At 33.9% G+C, this 18,915-nt stretch overlaps 1 long non-coding RNA gene across 1 annotated transcript; it reads right to left on the reverse strand.

The window, feature by feature from the left end:
- Positions 1–4,340: 4,340 nt before the first annotated feature.
- LOC127710932 (uncharacterized) lies at positions 4,341–8,398 on the reverse strand. Its single transcript, XR_007986403.1, has 2 exons — positions 8,262–8,398; positions 4,341–4,915 (listed from the first exon to the last, which is right to left on the reverse strand). It is a non-coding gene; the product is annotated as an uncharacterized LOC127710932 (long non-coding RNA).
- Between the last annotated feature and the right edge of the window lie 10,517 nt (positions 8,399–18,915).

Below are 18,915 nucleotides of genomic sequence, written 5' to 3' on the forward strand. Positions count from 1 at the left end.
AATCATTCCATAAACCAGATATAGTTGACCTATTGCTTATAGTACTTGAAAAACAGACCAAAACACAAAAACTTAAGGTGGCTCGGCCCTTTAACAGTGCGCATATTTTAACGCATGTTACTAACGACGAGCGCCTTGGAAACGGTCGCCTTGAGGGGTTTTCTCAAAAATAGTTTTGACGACATTGGAACGCGGGCGTGTATGAAAGCACCCTTTCCCGATGTCAACAAACCATGCAAAACGTTCTACAAAAGCCACAAAACAGGAAATACGTACGGTCAGGACTACAGAGTGGTTTGTTCATTTTTCGCATAAAAAGGACAGAATTATACATGATATATTAAAGCATAACATTAAAAAAAAGAAAATATAAATATTGACTTGTACGACGGTATCTGCCGGGTGCGTTCGCTCCAAAAACACATTCTCACCCTACACGTTCGCCCCTTGGATCCGTTCGCACCCTATTTTCATTTAAATACTGGTTGAATATATCAAAAGATGTCTTTTAGATGTATTAGTATGATATATGAAAATATTTTGCCAATGACGCAATGTTTAACCGTAAACAAAGGATAGCGATGTAAACTGCATGTCACCTTTCGGCTTTCAAAAACAAGTAAAACCCGTATAGTATGCTATAGTATAACGGCATCGGGGTTCATCTGCACGCTATATAAAATAATAAATAAATGAAAAATAATAAATAAGCTTTATTTAGAGTCGGCAAAGTGTACAAACAGATTCAACATAAGCTCTAATGAGCTTTTAACCGTTTTATCCGTTTGGCGTTTTATAACATTTTGTTACTGTCATAAATCTCTTTTTTACTTGAAATATCTTCATTTCCAAGTATTGCTGGGATCTTATTCCGGAGTATGTGAAATATTTTCCCACTGCAAAATTTTGATAATATATACAGTTACGTATTTTTTATTTGCCAAAAATTTTTGAACAATTCCGGAGTATGGGAAATATTTTAACACTGCAAAATTTTGATAATAGTTAAGTATTTTTTATTTTCCAAATTTTTTTTTGGACATTACAATATTCAAACAAAGACTAAATACTTGACATTCACACATAACATTTTAATTTAAAGATTTATATACTTTATCAAATAATGGGCACGAAAATATCTAACAAATTTTCTCGTATCATGATTCTATGAAATTTGGAACTCTAGTACTATAACATGAGACCTCGGGGCCAATGTTTTCTATTTATAATATTTTCCTTTTACTTATTTTGCTATTTGTTAATTTTCTATTTTCTGTTGTATCTATCAATATGCCAACAGAGTTCGCATTAAAAAAAGAAAGAGGAAATATCAGCGTAAAAACTAAAATAATTGATTAAGAATGAGTTATTATAATAGACTAACGGAACTCGAGCAACACATTTTTTGTTTTACGCAGAAAAAAAACCGGACATTTCAATAATTTGCAGTTTTCAACCTTTGATCATGTAGATGAAAATTGGCCAATAGCAACCGGGACCTTACTAGTATTCCGGCCTTATATATCGGTATATGCTATTATCCCTCAATACCACATGCTTTGCGGCGCAAAATATTTGGCTTGACCAAGTCGGGATTTTGCCTAGGACACACATCCGCAGTCTACCGGGCAGTTCCAAACACTACCAGTTAAAGACATTATATATACACAAAATCTATACTACTTACTAGGTTCAGGAAAAGTTGGGATTGTAATTTTAAAACTCCGCCCAGTACACAGGGACGCTATAATAGTCGGTGATATTGGCAAACTTTAACTTCTGTCTTACTTTTTGACATGCATTTTTTTCAAAAGGGAAGCTAATAAGGAAAGTTCTTGATTTAAAAAAATTAAAGTGGAGTGTGTCATTGCGGCAAGAAATATGCATGACAACTTTTTTTAATGATGTGTGAACACTGGTTTGACCCACCTGCTAGCTGCAAAGAAACGTAATTATCGGCCTATGATGATAATATGGAGATGCAATTTTTTTTAATATTGACTTTTAAATTTGAACTTTGGTGGATAGTTGTCTCATTGGCAATCATACCACATCTCCTTATTTTCATATCGTAGGGTATAGAAATATGACTTCCCTAATCTGACAGATAATCCCTTGCTATGGCAGGGTGTTCATACAGCTGGATGTATAAATACCTCCGGGGGTGGGTGGTAGGAGGGGGCACTTCAATACTTAATTGATAAGGGGTGCCGCTGGGGCCCACCTTTTTCAAAAATGTATACCTTTTCATATATTGCGTAGGTAAAAATGTAACCTTTTCCCTATAATGCTTGGGTTTCATGTAGTGTAATGTAAGACTAGAATACCAAAGTGTTGAAAGAGAAAATTTGGTTGATAAAATCACACCCGGGAACACCAAGAAAGATGACGGACGAAGAAGTTATGGAAACTTTATTGACCTTATCATATATTTTTGATAGTTTTCCCCGACCTTTTCACATATTTTCAAGCTTGAAAAGGTGACCTATTCCAGCGGCACGTCCCATCACCTTGAATATAGGAAGTGCCCCTTACCCCACCCCCACCCGAGATAAATACGCAGCCTCGTATGGTAAAAAGGAGGAATTTTGTCCATACCAAGCATGCATTGTCCATTCATTTTCTAGCGACAGTCCATATAATTTTTGTGTTAACAAGAGTGCACAAGCTGAAATGTCTCACCTGCTTTACTAATCATCATTCATGATTGGTTTTATGTTGATATTCCTAAAGATAAAGTTTCACTATAAGTATCAGAAAAAATTAATATTATCAACGATCATGAAAATGATCAGATAAACCATTCCAAGCCAGCCTTACACAGTGGCGGAGCCAGAATTTTTCATGAAAAAGGGGGGGGGGGGGGGGGGTGACTGCCTAAGAGAGGCCTGCTCCAGTCATGCTTCAGTGATTCCCTATATAATCAACCAATGGGCCCTCCCCCTAAGTTACAATCACCCCATCAACCAAATATTTTAAACATATATATAGTATGCCAGTAACAGACAAAACCATGAACATAAGGTTAAGTTCAGATAGACCCTGCAAGACAGGCATATTTGTTTTTCATTCATTATTTTGTACATAAGTATGCCATTAGTTTTCTCATTTGAATTGTTTTGAATTGTACATTTGTCATTTGGAGGCCTTTTATACCCAACTATGCAGTATAGGTTTTACTCATTGTCGAAGGTCGTATGGTGACATTTAGTTGTTTATTTCTGTGTCATTTGGTCTCTTGTGGAGTGTCTCATTTACAATCATATCACATCTTTTTACTTAATATTTCAATATATACATTTAATAATCATACCATACACCAAATATAATAACCCATTGATTACACAATGTAGCATGTTAAAAGAGGACTTACCATTGACCAATGAACCATGCAAATGTGGTCAATGACAATTGCCAGACAGACATGTACTCCTTACATTTGTGAATCATTGCATACATATAGTTTATCTACTACATGTACTTTTAGTATTAGAAAAAACAGACAAAAACACAAAAACATGACATTGACAAATGACCTATTGCTAACAGTATCTGATAAACAACCCTAATCAGGTAACTTTAACCTTGAAATGTGCTTAGAGATTTTTGTAGCAATCTGTATTAATTTGAGTGCATATCTAAATTTACAAAACAAAATTAATCTGGATTATTGTGATACTGTAAATTTAGAAATTATTGCGAGGTTATTATTAATGCAAATAATGCGACAGGGTGAATATCGCAATAATAAGAACTTGCATTCTGATAACTGAATTATAGATCTTTATGCAGATTTTTTTTGTAATCGCAATAATTAAACTCGCAATTTAGTCCATTCGTCAATAATAAATGCACGCAATAATTTCTGAATTTACAGTCGGTAAAAATGTTGTCAGTTGATAGTGAGACACAAGTTTTCCCAGACAATATATAATTCTTTTGGTTGTTTTGTTTGGTTGCTGTCTCATTGAACAAAACTGTATTTTATTTCTCCTTTTATCCAGAAAATATAACTTTTGAAATAGAAACTGAATAGCATATGGATGGAAAACAAATGCCAAATGATGTAAAATAATTCAAGTGGCCATTTAGGTCAGGGGTTGGTGAGGTAAAAGATGAGGCAAAGACATGTGCATTTACCACAACTGCCACTTGGTATTATGATTTCCAAAATTTCCAAATCTCATAGCTACCTTCTGTATTAAAGACAACTGCATATATTGCAGTTTGCATATCATGAATTGTGTTTGCAGCAAAATTCACTACAGAAAGCAAAAAAAGCTCTATTAAAATTCATTTTTTGAAAATTTTTGATTTTTATTCCTAAAATGTCTATGAGATCAAATTTATAAAACATTTATTAGCATTGTAAATTTCAATATACTAGTAATTGTTGACATGTATACATCATGTACATGTACAATCATTAGCTGATCAGCTCTATATTTTCATTATTTTTATATCAATATTCTTCATCAGTGTTTTTTATAAGACTCAATAATCTGTATTCATCATTGGGACAGGTAGGTAAAGTAGGTCCTTTTGATCTTGGATTTTTTTTATGGATTTTGACAGCACTAAAGCATATAGTTCCAAATTATAGTTGATCTTGGCTTCTTAAGTGGATTCTGACAACACTTTGCATATAGACACCAAGTGTAGATGATCTTGGGTTCTCTCATATGGATTCTGACAGTACTTTGATTATACATGTAGTTCCAAGTATTGTTGATCTTGGCTTCTAATGTTGTTCTTAAGTTTCTGCACTTTACATATAGTTCCCAATTGCAAGACAAGATGATACTGGCTTCTCGTGTAAATTCTGTCAGTTCTTTGCCAATAGTTTACAAGTAAAGTTGAACATTCCAGGATCTTTCACAACAAATCACTCCTTCCTCTTACATGTACTTGATGCCTGAAATTAAATGTCAGAGTAATTCTGTCAGAAAATCAACCATGATTGACATTTAAAAGCATAATGCAGTTCATATTTTAAATAAATGGGGAATGTGTCCATGGGACACAGATGATGCCCCCACTTGCATATAAAGTTATAAAGGAGCATAACTAAAGAACGGTAAGAGTGACACTACCCAAAGTTTTACTTGATCTGAATTTTGTTGTAATAAGTAATGTGTATAAGTTTCATAACATTTGGATGAGGCAAACTAAAGTTAGAGAACAGAAACAAAAAATTCAGCAATTTTTTCCATTTGTAAAGGGGCATAACTCTAGAACAGTAAAAGTGACACCACCAAAAAAAATTCAAACTTGATCTGTGTTTGTTGGTAATAAGCATTGTGTTTATAAGTTTCATAACATTTGGTTGAGGCAAACTGAAGTTAGAGAACGGACACCAATTTTGGGACATACGTACAGACAGACAAGGGTAAAACTTAATGCCCACTCCACTACGGCGTAAAAAAATGAAGAATTTGTGGCAACAATAATGAGCAAACAAAATAAAATTACATGCACAGCAAGTGTAAATAGTGATTTTGTTTTTATACATATGTTGAATACAGACTTCTCAGGGCATGCTGTTTCGATGCCAGGGACAAGTTACATGTATTTCTATGCCTAAAAATTCTAAAATGCAGCTGAGCTACATTTGTACTCCTCGTCAACCAAATTATGCTGAGGTGTCTTGTAACCTGTTTGGAATATGGGATATACAAATTTTGTGTTTAAAAATACTAAGCACAAAACAATAATGAATTTTTCAACTCAAATGTATGTGTTATTTGGTAAACAAGATAAGCCCTATGTGTATGTTTAAACCTGATACTTGACGTTATGAATTTTTTTTATACAAAAGAGAGACAGGGGGGGAGGTGTTTAATTGTAAACAAATTGTGATCAAGACGAATCCATCAATAAAATGTATTGCCTCGTACTGTAGTGGTTATAATTTACAAATCAGGCCATTTATATATTCTCAAGAATACAAACGAAACAATCGAACCCCTTGAGCGGGTAGTCCTATAATATATGCCTTTGCATTATATATTCACTATTTAACGTTTTCATGCTGATATTTTCATTTTTTTTTTTTGAGGCAAATTGACAATATAAAAAAAAGAAGAAAAATAGCAAAATCAGTAAAAAGAAAACAGAAATAGAAAATAATGCCCCCGAGTTCATATATTATAGGACTACTTGAGCGGGTGGACAGGGATAAGGGAACATGGGAATGAGGGATCAGGAAGCGAGAAAAGGGGGTATCATGTGCAGGTCCGTTACCGTTAAGTAGCCTGGTCTGAGTGAAAATAAAAGTAACCAATTTGGTAGAAGTAAATCTTATGAAGATTATAAATAGAAAAAAAAACCTTAGATCTCGTGTGAGTCACTTTATTTTTAAACAATAAAAATAAACTTAATATATCTTTATTTTATTGTTATAGAACTATACTAACAAAAGCATGATTTAGATAAAAGGAAGGGTACAAACAGACTCAGGGTGGGAATGTAAAAGGGATGAACGTGAATTGGAGCGAACATGATTTTGGGTGAAAGGACAAGAATTCGAAAAGAGGGGGGGATGAATAATCTGGGAAATATATTTTGCAATTTTTTTGTCTGGGAGCAAGGGGGATGGATGTAGAAGTTAGGGGAGAAAATTTTAGAGTAAAAGGGAAGAGAAATGGGAGTTGGGGATAGGGAGTGGCAATCATGAACCCCTGTCCGAGGGAAGTTATGGGGTACCCCATTTTACAGGTTGGGACCAAACCCTCTATATGGTTTTCAGGGGTGGATCCAGCCATTTATAAAAAAAGGGGGGGGGGGGGTTCCTAACCCAGGATAAAGGGGGAGTTCTAACTATATGTCCCCATTCAAATGCATTGAACGTCAAAAAAAAGGGGGGGTTCCAACCATCTGAACCCCCCCCCCCCCTGGATCCACCACTGGTGTTTAAATCTGTATGGAGGAATAATCCTTCTATAGAGGGGAATTTTTGTTTAGACTGGATTTAAAGCAAAATAGGGCAGAATGGCATTTTCTACTTATTATGGCAGTAACCTGCTACATTTGATGCACCGATTGATGTACTTAATTTCATTTCACATGCCCAGTTTACTGCTAAACTGACTGAATATACAATCTATTGTACACCATAATTGAAAGCTGTGATGATCAGGTAAATTCCACTCAGTTATGCCTCACTGAACAGAATTTCTATTGTTAGATTTAACATAAAATTTAAAGGTCAACTGCATGTCCCTTCTGTTGTTGATCAGGTGTTCAGATAGGTATACAATAGATTGCAAGTTCTGTCACTTTAGCAGAAAACTGGGCATCCCAGGCCATTTTTTGGTAAAGAAATACAGAATACAGTAAAGTGCAATAATTGATGCATATCTAGTGCTATAGATTATAGCAAATATAACTAGAAAATGCCATTCTGCCCTATTTTGCTTTAAATCCAGTCTAAACAAAAATACCCCTCTTTTATCCCACTATAGAAGGATTATTCCTCTATACAGGTATAAACACCATGTAGAGGGTTTGTTCCCAACCTGTTTTACTAGTCATTATAGACGCTAACGATAAATATTTAACTTCATTTGACCCTAAGGGAGCTACCATTTGATTTTTATGGGGGGCTAGGATGAAATTTGAAAAAATAGGCAGGACAGGAGTTTGGAGTAAAAAAAAAGGCAGGATGAGCAACACGGGTAAAAAAAAAAAGGCAGGATGACAATTTGTGTAAAAAAATTCAGGATAAACTAGTAAAAAAAAGGCAGGACCGAATAGAGTAAAAAAATAAAAAGGCAGGACAGAGATTACAACTAAAAAAAAAAGCAGGACAACATTTTTCATCCTAGCCCCCCCCCCCCCCCCCCCCCCCCATAAAAATCAAATGGTAGCTCCCTAACGTGGCTACGAAATTAGATTTTACGAATGACGATATAAAATCAAGACTTATTTGACGCTAACGATAGCGCTGATCATGAGATGCTGAAAATGACCATCCCCTCCTCTTTGACTGTTTGACACGGATATTTTTTCAAAACAGGCTATACATGTTCACAACTTGCCAGTTAACAGGTTAAGGGTCAAGTAAACACATAAATAAGATACCAGCCATATAACGATTATACATAGAACAGAAATTTAGCCCATGTAAGGTTTCAGCCGCAGTGATTTTCTACAGTATCGAGTATTTTGAGATAACCCCCCACTTTGTATTTTTCGTGATACTGATAACATTTGGCTGTCTAATATATTAAAACCTATGTTTTCTTATGTAATGACTCTACCTTCATCGTTGTCTATTCGCCACTATGTCTGTTATTCATGCACATGGTCGAATCTATCAGTGCAGTATGCTGCTCAGCAATGGCGACCCTGAAATTTCTGTTGTCCGATTATGGCGCCAGATTAGAGGGAAGCAACTCGCGCCAGACACAATTACCGTATTTCACCAAAGTAATCAAAATTTCGCTTTTTTATAACAAACAGTAAAATGTTCATCACATTTATATTCAGCTTTCGTCCATTGATATAATTACAAACATTATTTATTTAAAGACATTAATAAAAAAATCACAATCAAGTAATAAATGGAGTGCATTGAAATCAGACCTCATGGGGTAGAGGGGTTAAACAAAAGCTCGTAACTTTTTTAAAAGCCTGGTGACCCCCATTTTATTTTACCTTAAAATGCTCGAAAAGTTCATAGCTTTGACATATCCGTTTTTAAAAAAAATCTACCGGGGAAATTTTACGAAAAATCGATTTAACCAATATTTTTAGCCTTAAACTGAAATTAAAAAATGCCAAATTTAGACATAAATCTGAAAATAAAAGGATTTTTAAGTCTAAAACAACCAAGAGGAACGTTTACATTTCAAATTTAATTGTTTTTTCACATAATAATCATACTGACATGGTTCTAAAAGTCTTTGAATTTGATGTAGTCGTTATTGTTGAAAGGGTGTAAAAGTTTGGAAATAGGGTCAAAATCGCACATTTCGCTTCCATTTGAGGGGAAAACGAGCCTGGTGACCCCCTTTTTTCTTTGCATTTTTGGATTCAGCATAAAAAAATCTACAAAATATGTGAAAATAAAAAAATTCTACCGGGGGTCCTTATTGGGGTGAGCCACCTTAACATTGACCAATGAACCATTAAAATGAGGTCAAGGTCAGATGACACCAGCTAAACAGACATGTACACCTTTCAATCATTCCATACACCAAATAAAGTTGACCTATTGCTTACAGTACTTGAAAAACAGACCAAAACACAAAAAATTAACAATGACCAATGAACCATGAAAATGAGGTCAAGGTCAGATGAAACCTGCCAGTCTGACATGTACCCCTTTCAATCATTCCATACATCGGTGTTGAAGACCGTACTTTGACCTATATTGGTTTACTTTTATAAATTTTTACTTGGATGGAGAGTTGTCTCATTGGCACTCATATCACATCTTCTTATATCTATCACATATAGTTGACCTGCTGCTTGTAGTTTCTGAGAAACGGACCTAATCACGTAACTTTAACCTTGATCACTGATCCATGAATTGATGTCGAGGTCAGGTTAACCCTGTCTGATGGACATGTAGACGTTGCAAGGAACAATATACCAAATATAGTTATCCCATTACTCATAATAAGTGAGAAATTCACATGACGAAAAAATTGTAATTTTTTTTTTCAAGCAGTCATTGAACCATGAAAATGAGGTCAAGGGCAATGGGCATATGACAGACAGAAACTTCGTAACATAAGGTATCTGCATACAAGGTATGAAGCATCCAGGTCTTCTACCTTCTGAAATATAAAGCTTTATACAAATAGTTTACACCGCCGCCGCCGGATAGTAATACCTGTGTCTCGCATACTGCAACTTTCGTCGCAGGCGAGACAAAAACTGTGAAAGGAGTTGGTTCACAAGCTCAAAATTTTGGCTCTAAAAATCTGAAAAATTATTACAAGTGTAGTGCCATTATGTTGTAAAAATTTGATGAAAACAAATGTTAATATGTCCAATTGTTTCAGTTAAAAAAAGATTTTCACAAATTGCGTCATTAGTGATGTACCCTAGCTTGCCCACAAATATTTTTGTTGAAATATTCTGTATATACATAAACCATATTCTTTACTTTTCACCCTAAATTTTAATGGACAAGGGATGGTGCCACATATGAATCAGGAAAAAAGGAAGAAAAAGTAACAAATTCATAGAAAAATGGACTTAAATGAAATCTATACCTTTTTCAAGCTTTAATATTTATCAATATGAAGCAATTGAAGTAAAAAAAAATTACACCTTTACATGGCCGTTTATTGCAATAAAAGGACATTTCAGGAGCAATTACTCTGAATTGGGTTGTCCAATTTTATAAAAAAATTCCATGGTAGATAGAAATGACTTGCTGATCCTTTTAGCTAGTCAAGTTTGCTCAAATATTGGATTAATATTCAAGGATACAATTTTAATCTCAATTCCAGAAGGAACATTCAGATTGAGTTTGTTTACATTTTGACATGGAAAATTTGGACCATGTGACCTTTCATCATCACTTGGTGTCTGTAGTTGTAGTCTTTAAGTGTTATCCGTTGTCGTAAAATAAAAAAAAAATCTGTTATTAGCTACATCTACCATCAAAAAATAAAGCTATGAAAAACTCATTAACACCAACTTCATACCAGAGGTAACAGCAAGCAAATAGATATAAGAAAATGTGGTATGAGTGCCAATGAAACAACTCTCCATCCAAGTCAAAATTTATAAAAGTAAACCATTATAGGTCAAAGTACGGTCTTCAACACGGAGCCTTGGCTCACACCAAATAGCAAGCTATAAATCCTTCCCTAGATTTTCCATCGAACATGATGGAATTTTGTGATGGAAAAAATGCCAGTAAAATTCCATCATGTTGATGGAGTATTGGAACAACTTTCAACCATCAATACTGGTAAATGGTTGATGGAAAATGTTTGATGGATTTTTTTTTCATGATGATGGAAAATTGATGGCATATTTTCCATCTGATGGATAATTGATGGTATTTTTGCCATCTGATGGAAAACTGATGGTATTTTTGCCATCTGACTGAAACTGAAGGAATATTTTCCATCTAATGGAAAAATGCATGGAGAATTGACCATCGGATGGAACTAGATGGATGAGTGAGGGCCCCAAAAATTACTAGTGTAAAACCATTCAAACGGAAAAACCAATGGTCTAATCTATATAATAAACGAGAAACGAGAAACACTTATGAACCACATCAACAAACGACAACTACTGAACATCAGATTCCTGACTTAGGACAGGTGCAAACAATTGCAGCGGGTTTAAATGTTTTAATGGTACCAAACCTTCGCCCTTATCTGAAACAATAGTGTAACATCACAACATAGAAAAACACACTATAAAATATCAATTGAAATGGCTTAACTCAATCAAAAGACATAGTAACACCAGTGAACATACTGAATAAATAAATTTGATCTACGATACAACGCAAATACAAAATAAATAAAGCACACAAAATGATACCCCAGCCCATGGTATTGGCATCTTAACCAATCTAATTAACTGCAAAAATTCTAACCAAATGAATATTCCTTTAGAAAAAATCCTCAATGCAATCCCCTTCCCCCACAGTTGCTTTTTTTTTATTTTGAACAATCTTCTGTCAAAGTTTCATAACATTCCATGGGGGTTTAGCAACGAAATTGATGTCTAAAAAATGTATTCCCATACTGTATGTAAATGTTAACCTCAGAGAACTAAGTCCATCTATTTGTAAAATGCTGTAAAATGAAGAGAAGAAACAAAATTCAAACATTATCTCTGAAGGTAGATTGGATGTCTTTGGCCATCCTAGAAAAAAACAGAACTCAGACTAGATCCTTAATAAAATATACAACTTTTGAGAGGGGAATGAAATTTATTTGTAAGATTTTTCATTTAGATAAAGAAAATAATGCGTTTTCATCTTATTATAAAGAATTATTTAAAAAAATACAGAACATATATTGTATGATTCAATTTTTATCAACTTTGCCATATAAGGGGAGATAAATCAAATAACTTTACTTTTGTACATGATTGCTTAGGGAATTTACCTAGTTTGTTTTACAGCAAGAAAACAAGTCCCATAAACCCATTTTTTTTCTGTTAGCACATTATGATAATTATCAAATTTGTTTTTCCATTAATAGTTTATACAAAATCTACAATTTTACGTAACCTGAAGCTTGAAAAAAGGCTCTGTTATCCATACTTTTTATCATATTTTAGAAAAAAGCAACATATAAATTACATTTTGGCAAATTATTAAAAAATTCTATTGATTTTAATTTAGACCCCTTATCTACCCTTATCATAAAAAAGCTTCTGCTAACGTTTAATACAATTTGAGAAGGTTTGAGCAAGTTATGTAGAAACAAATTGAACCTCAGGCTCAGACTGAACGTAACTGTTAACGATACCAGCTTCCACTACAAAATGCTGAAGATCGACAAAAATATCTAACGAACTTTAAGAATAACTCCATTTGAATTGCAAGGGAGACAAACTGATACACTTTTTGCAGTTACAGCCATGTGTAGATCATATTCCAGTTGTCATTTGCCGAAAGTTTAATAGGGGTTCAAGGAAGAACTATGTGATCAAAAACATGTCCCAATTGCATTTATGAATGCACTTACTGAATTGTCCTACCTGTGTAACTGATGGTAATTGAATTCTACGTTGAAAGTCTTTTAATGATGTTTGCTTCTCTTGTTTTTTAATTTCTTCCAGATTTTTGGAATCCTCTGGTTTTATCCATGTATTGCCATTAAAAAATTTTGCCCACTAACCCCTACTTTTCTTTTCATAATTTTATTACATATAGTTTAAAAAGCCATATTTGAAAATCTTATAAATTCCTTGTTATTTTTTCATAGTTTTTGAAACAAAAAAGTGGCCAATGTTAAAATTATGAAAAATCTAGAGAGAATCATTTCCCTCCAAATTTTCAATGGCTTTTATCTTGAAAACAAGCACACGGACCCTTCGTTTTTTTCTGCTTTTTTAGTTCCTTTATTTATATACTATCATTTCAGAATAGTCTTTTAAAAAGTAGCGAACATCCTTAAGGTAACACGATACCGAATGGCATATCTCCCAATTTCCAAACTTTTTGACACACGTGTTCTTTGAATCGAATTACATCGGAATATGTAATAAAAAATGGGGGTCACCATTTTTGTTTTTTTGGTATTTTGATAGGAATACGTCAATTTTGGCGACAAATTTACATAGGTATATAGGAGAAATGGCTTTTTTTCGGCTTTCCTTTTTAGATTTTCCAATGGATGGATATGTTCTTATATACGGAGAAAAACAAAAAACTAACATAATATCCAGGATTGCATACTGAATCCATACACGTAAAAAAACTCATATGTCACCATCCTTGTTTTTGAGATAAATGGCTTCAAAGTTCAGAATTTGACCGAAAACGTATGACGTTATTGAATACAGAATATAACGTTATTCCTGCTCAGAGATATGGAAAACAAAATATGTGTCAGGATCTGAATGTTGTTTTTTTATTTTCATTTCCCCTGTCGGGTTTCGTAAATTTCCTAGTTATGCAATATGAAATTCTACTGATATAAATTTATTTCGTCCTGCACATGGAAATTTCACTCACATGAATTAACATTAATTAATCTCGTCTGAATTTCACACCAAACGAGCATATACTTGAAACTTGCTTGAACTGGTTGGTTCCACGTGAATCTTATGATAATAGTTCATGCATAAATCAACGGAATTTGGTACACGTTGAATTCACGTAAATTTTTATAATAAGATTATTCAAATAATATCTTTATTCTAAATTTAATTTAAATCATGAAAAATACCTCCAAATGTTTGTAAAGTTCACGTGAAAATAACATGAAAAATGTCACGTGTGGTTCATTTGAACTACTGAGTTTTTAACTCCATCATTTAAGACAATGGTGGTGTCATCGCTGCATCCATGCAGAAATAGAGTACTTTAAAATTTGATTCAGTTAACAGATTTATAATTGCTTGGTTTTTGATGGTTGTTTAACGTTCAGTGGCAAATAGGTCATGCATATTCGGGACGATACAATACAATTTGGAAAACAGTTGTTTATAAAAGACAAATTTGATGCGCCAGTCAAAAAAGGTTAAACATTCTGTTAGTTGTGAAAATTATGAGGGGAAATAATGATCCTGATAAAATGCACATTCTAAAAAATAAAATAACAAAACTCAAAGAAAAATTCAAAACTTAAAAGTCCCTTATCAAATGACGAAATCATAAGCTCAAATACATCGAAAGAATGATAAACAGCCGTCATATTCTTGACTTGGTACATACATTATTATAGTGTACTCTACGTGGTGTAAATGTGTGAGTTGGTTGGTTGAGCAAGTCGGACAAACCTTGCAAACTGTATGCAAAATTTCACAAAGTTCAACAGTCTGTCATTTGTGGAAAATTATTTACAAAACAAATCTTGAGATCATATATTCATTCTTTATAAGTAAAGCAAACCGCGAAATATAAAAGTTCCAGCTTGAAATTCCACATGTAGGAGATGTAAGCCGGAGTCTGTACACTGCGTTCCTTTTATATGTTATCAAAATGCCTAATCCAGCAACCTGTCATGAACAAAAAATAAAGAAAATCCAGACGACATGCGTACCTTTAATATGAGTAGTAACACCAGGTAAATAATTTAAACCTGAAGCAAAAAGACTGTAGTGCTAAATAATTAGCCGTATGTATAAACCCCATGTATATATGTCAAGTGCGGGATTGACGGTCGAACGGACACGGGTGAAACAATATGATGATATGTGCTCTATTGGAATTTTGGTGACAAAACATATTTTTGAATATGCAGTTCATATAATGGAATGGTAATTTTGAGATCTAAAATGAAGTAGCAATGTAAGCAAGCTACCATTTCCGTCATTTTGTCTTTGGTGGAAAGTTGATTAATTGGCAATCTTACCGCATCTCCTTATTTCATTATGGTTTGAATTTTCTCAAGAAGAACAAAAGTTTTAAGACTTAACAAATATGTAATAAGAGACTGAAATGTTACTGTGATAATTATACTACACATACTTTCCAATTTAGGGGACCAACGTTTACTAAAACTACAAATTAGAAATAAAAAGATACTCGTCCAATTAGCATTAGTCACAATTTTCTTGAGGTCTTTGGTTTTGATGTCGTTAAATGTCCAGATGTTGCTATCTTATAAATTGCATATCCCATATCTCCATTTATCATTATAACAGCCAACTTTTGTACAAAAAACATGTACCATATATTTGCACTTGTCCCTTTACAAATAAAGTCTCATGTTACCCCACTTCCATAATGAGCAAGCGGTCGATTGCTTTGAATGGCAATGATTTAAATTTTAACAATTAAAGTTATAAGTGACGGGTGTAAATTAAAGGATTGATTGTTGGTTGCTTAACGTCCAGTGGCAAATAGTTCATGCATGTTCAGGACGAGAACAAGTTAACAATAAATACAATAGCTAGGTTTTGTAATAGAGGCCATCTGGGATGATGGTCGAGAAAATTTGGACTGACACTGGAAAATGAGGGTATATTGGATAGGGACAGACATTTCGTTTCGCAACAGGCCACCTACGGACCTCTCAAAGTGTTGTTTCAAGGGTTCTTAATGTTCAAAGAGCGTAGAACTCTCTTTACACGAGGCATCGGATTTAACGTCCCCATTCTGACCGGACGTGGCTGCAAACTTGATACATCCCGCACAGCCAAATGGACGCCCCACTTTGGAAGCATTTTCTGACTGTAGGTCGGAAGAAGACCAAGTGACCATATTTCTATTTCCTAGTCATCCTTGGGGTGTAAATTGTAGAATAAAAACAAAATATAAAAATTATGTACATTGTCAGAAATATAAAATTCAATGTATTTGTACTCACTACGAAACAAGTGGAAAGGTCGGCGAGTCTCGCTTTTCATCGTGTTTCTAAAGCTCGTACACATACATTTTATATTACAATGTACATATATATACTCGTATATAGTATATTTATCCACACAAAGAAATAAAAACACTTCTTTTTTACATGTATATAGATATACTTTTATACTTGTTCTAAAAACTCCTTTTAAGACTGTGAAACTCCTCGGGCTTTTCCTGACGCCTAGTATGTGAGCAATATGTCCCTCAGGGCCTCAAAAGGCAACTATGTGTATTCTCTTTCAGTCGTTTTGTCTCCGAACTTGTAACTGTAAATTATTTCCAACTCAAATCACACCAAAAAAACCACACTACCACCGAATACCCATGCAAGCGTAAATTAACACGAATATAAAATCTAAATGATTTCAAGATCAAGCTATTTCAGTCTCTTTCTGCCGTTTGAAAAATAATTAGTCAGTCGTTTGCTTGTAAATTTCGAGAGAAAAAAATTGTAACTGAACCAGTCTGACTAGAGCCAGCCCGAACTATCAACTTGCGTTTATAGACGCAAGTGGATACTTGGAGCTGGCTTTAATCAGACTGTAACGGGACTTGAATTTTTTTTATTTTATTTTTGCCGAATCAAGTTCCCATGTATTTCTCAGCCTACGTTAACTTTCTCAGGCCTCATTCCGATGTTGATGTCTGCCCTGTGTAGACTTGGTCTATAGGGTTACAAAGCTAGCACTTTATTTTTAAAATGTTTCCGAAACTATATCGGATTTACTCTGTACAAACCAATGATTTTCAGAGACTGTTTACACTTGGAACATAGGGAAAGTTATTCGGCAAAATAAGCAAGTTAAACCACGTTTTTTACATTCCATACTAACAAACTATTTTCTGTATGAGTATCAAAGTCTGCTTATATTGTGCTTTTTCGCCTAATTCTATCCGTATTCTCATTCCGATAAATTTCCTTGTTCCATTTTGCCCGAGCGGTGTTTTTGACGACTATTTTAACATGAATTAATATTTGTTTTTTCACACATCATCCCAAGTGTCTATAGATTAAATTTCGACTTTCAAAACAAAATTTCATGGCGATACGGCGCGCATCATGAATAAGTATTTATTGCAAAAATAAACCAAGAATAAAATAAAGTGTTAAAACTCAGTCTGTTATGCATAAAAACATATATAAGATAAATCGTGCAGATGCTTAAATATTAAAGAAACACAATATTTAAAAGTAAAGTAATACATTTTTAAAGGTTAACAATGAGCAGAAGAATTGCCGGAAAACGATAAAGCAATCTATGTCAAATAAGTTAACCGTTACGTATTGCATCAAAACTCTCAGCACTCTACATCTAGGGAAAGTTACCGTTAAAAATGTCACATAATGAATTACCAAAAATATTTTTTTTTATTATTTAATCACTTTGTGATTGCAGAACCTGCTGCATTGGCTTGTATGTGTGAACGTTATTCGATAACGTCAGGAACGATAACTCGTGGCGTAACGTCATTCGGTATCGTGTTACCTTAAGACCAATAATACAGGTTTTAATCCAGATATAACAGAACATTTACATTCTCAATCGATGACCCATTAAATTAAGGTCAACTTCAGATAAACCCTGTCAGATGGAAATGTAAACCTTACAATCATTCTATACACTCACTATAGTTGGGACCTAATCATGAAAAGTTAATGTTGATCAAACATAAAAATAAGGTCAAGGTCACAATCGGATAATCAGGTTCACCTTTAAATCATTCTGTACTCAAAACATAGTTTACCTATTACTTATAGTATCAGAGAAACAGACTGAGGACAGACCTAATCATGAAAACTAAATGTTGACCAAAAACCATGAAAATTAGGTCCAGGTCAGATGAACTAAGTTGGACAGCCATATACACCTTACATTTGTTCTATCCATTGAATATATTGATGAATTATTAAAAGTGTTGGAGGAACTAATTCCTAATCCACAAAACTGATCATAAATGACTAAACCATGACATTGGGGCACTGTCAGGTGAACCCTGTCGGAAGGACATGCATACCTTGCAAAGATTTATATACCAAATATAGTTGTCCTTATTACACATAAAAACAGTCAAATTCATGTAACAAAAAAAACTATACAATTTTTAAGTGGTCATTGGACCTCAAAAATTGGATAAAGACAACGATGATGGATCATATGCCAGATGTATACCTCAGACCATAAGGCATCTCTGCATACCAGATTGTATTATTCAGCTCTTCCAGCATCTGGATAATTTAGTTTTATACAGACAACTCCAACACCAGATCAGCATCCCTGTGTTTTGTATGTGACAGGTAATTTGCTCATTGCTCAAGGCCATACAGTGACCTATAGTTGTTAATTGTATGTCATTTGGTCTTTGGTGGAGAGTTGTCTCTTTGGCAATCATTCCACATTTTCTTATTTTTATAAGACAATATAAAATTAGATAATTTAAGCATTCTTGATCTATTTAAAGCATTGGCAGCCAATCAGGTAATCATCAAATCTAATGAACAATTCTGTAAGGTACTGGTAATGCCTAAAGCATCATTTGTCTTGTTCAAACCAGCAAAGAAATTTCATGAACAATTCTAAAAGTTTAAAGATCGATATGATAGACACAAAGTGACATCTGCCTCATACCCTAGACCACAGAAACCTCTTCCCCCTTTATTAGTAATTCAGACTCACATAAAATATAACTTGTATAAGATGTGTTTTCTTCAATACATTTTATTTATCAATTAATTGTACTATTATTATGCATCATGATACACAATACCCAAATGTACAAGACACATTCTGCTTCATCAGCTGTGTATAAACATCAAAGAAATAGAAATAACTAGTAATAAGCCTTTGGTCACGGTTATCAACTTTACAATTAAAAGGAGGAAAAGGATCTGCATCATGGGTTAT

This window comes from Mytilus californianus, unplaced genomic scaffold (genome assembly GCF_021869535.1).
Source record: "Mytilus californianus isolate M0D057914Y unplaced genomic scaffold, xbMytCali1.0.p SCAF_8, whole genome shotgun sequence".
Taxonomy (NCBI): Eukaryota; Metazoa; Mollusca; class Bivalvia; order Mytilida; family Mytilidae; genus Mytilus; species Mytilus californianus.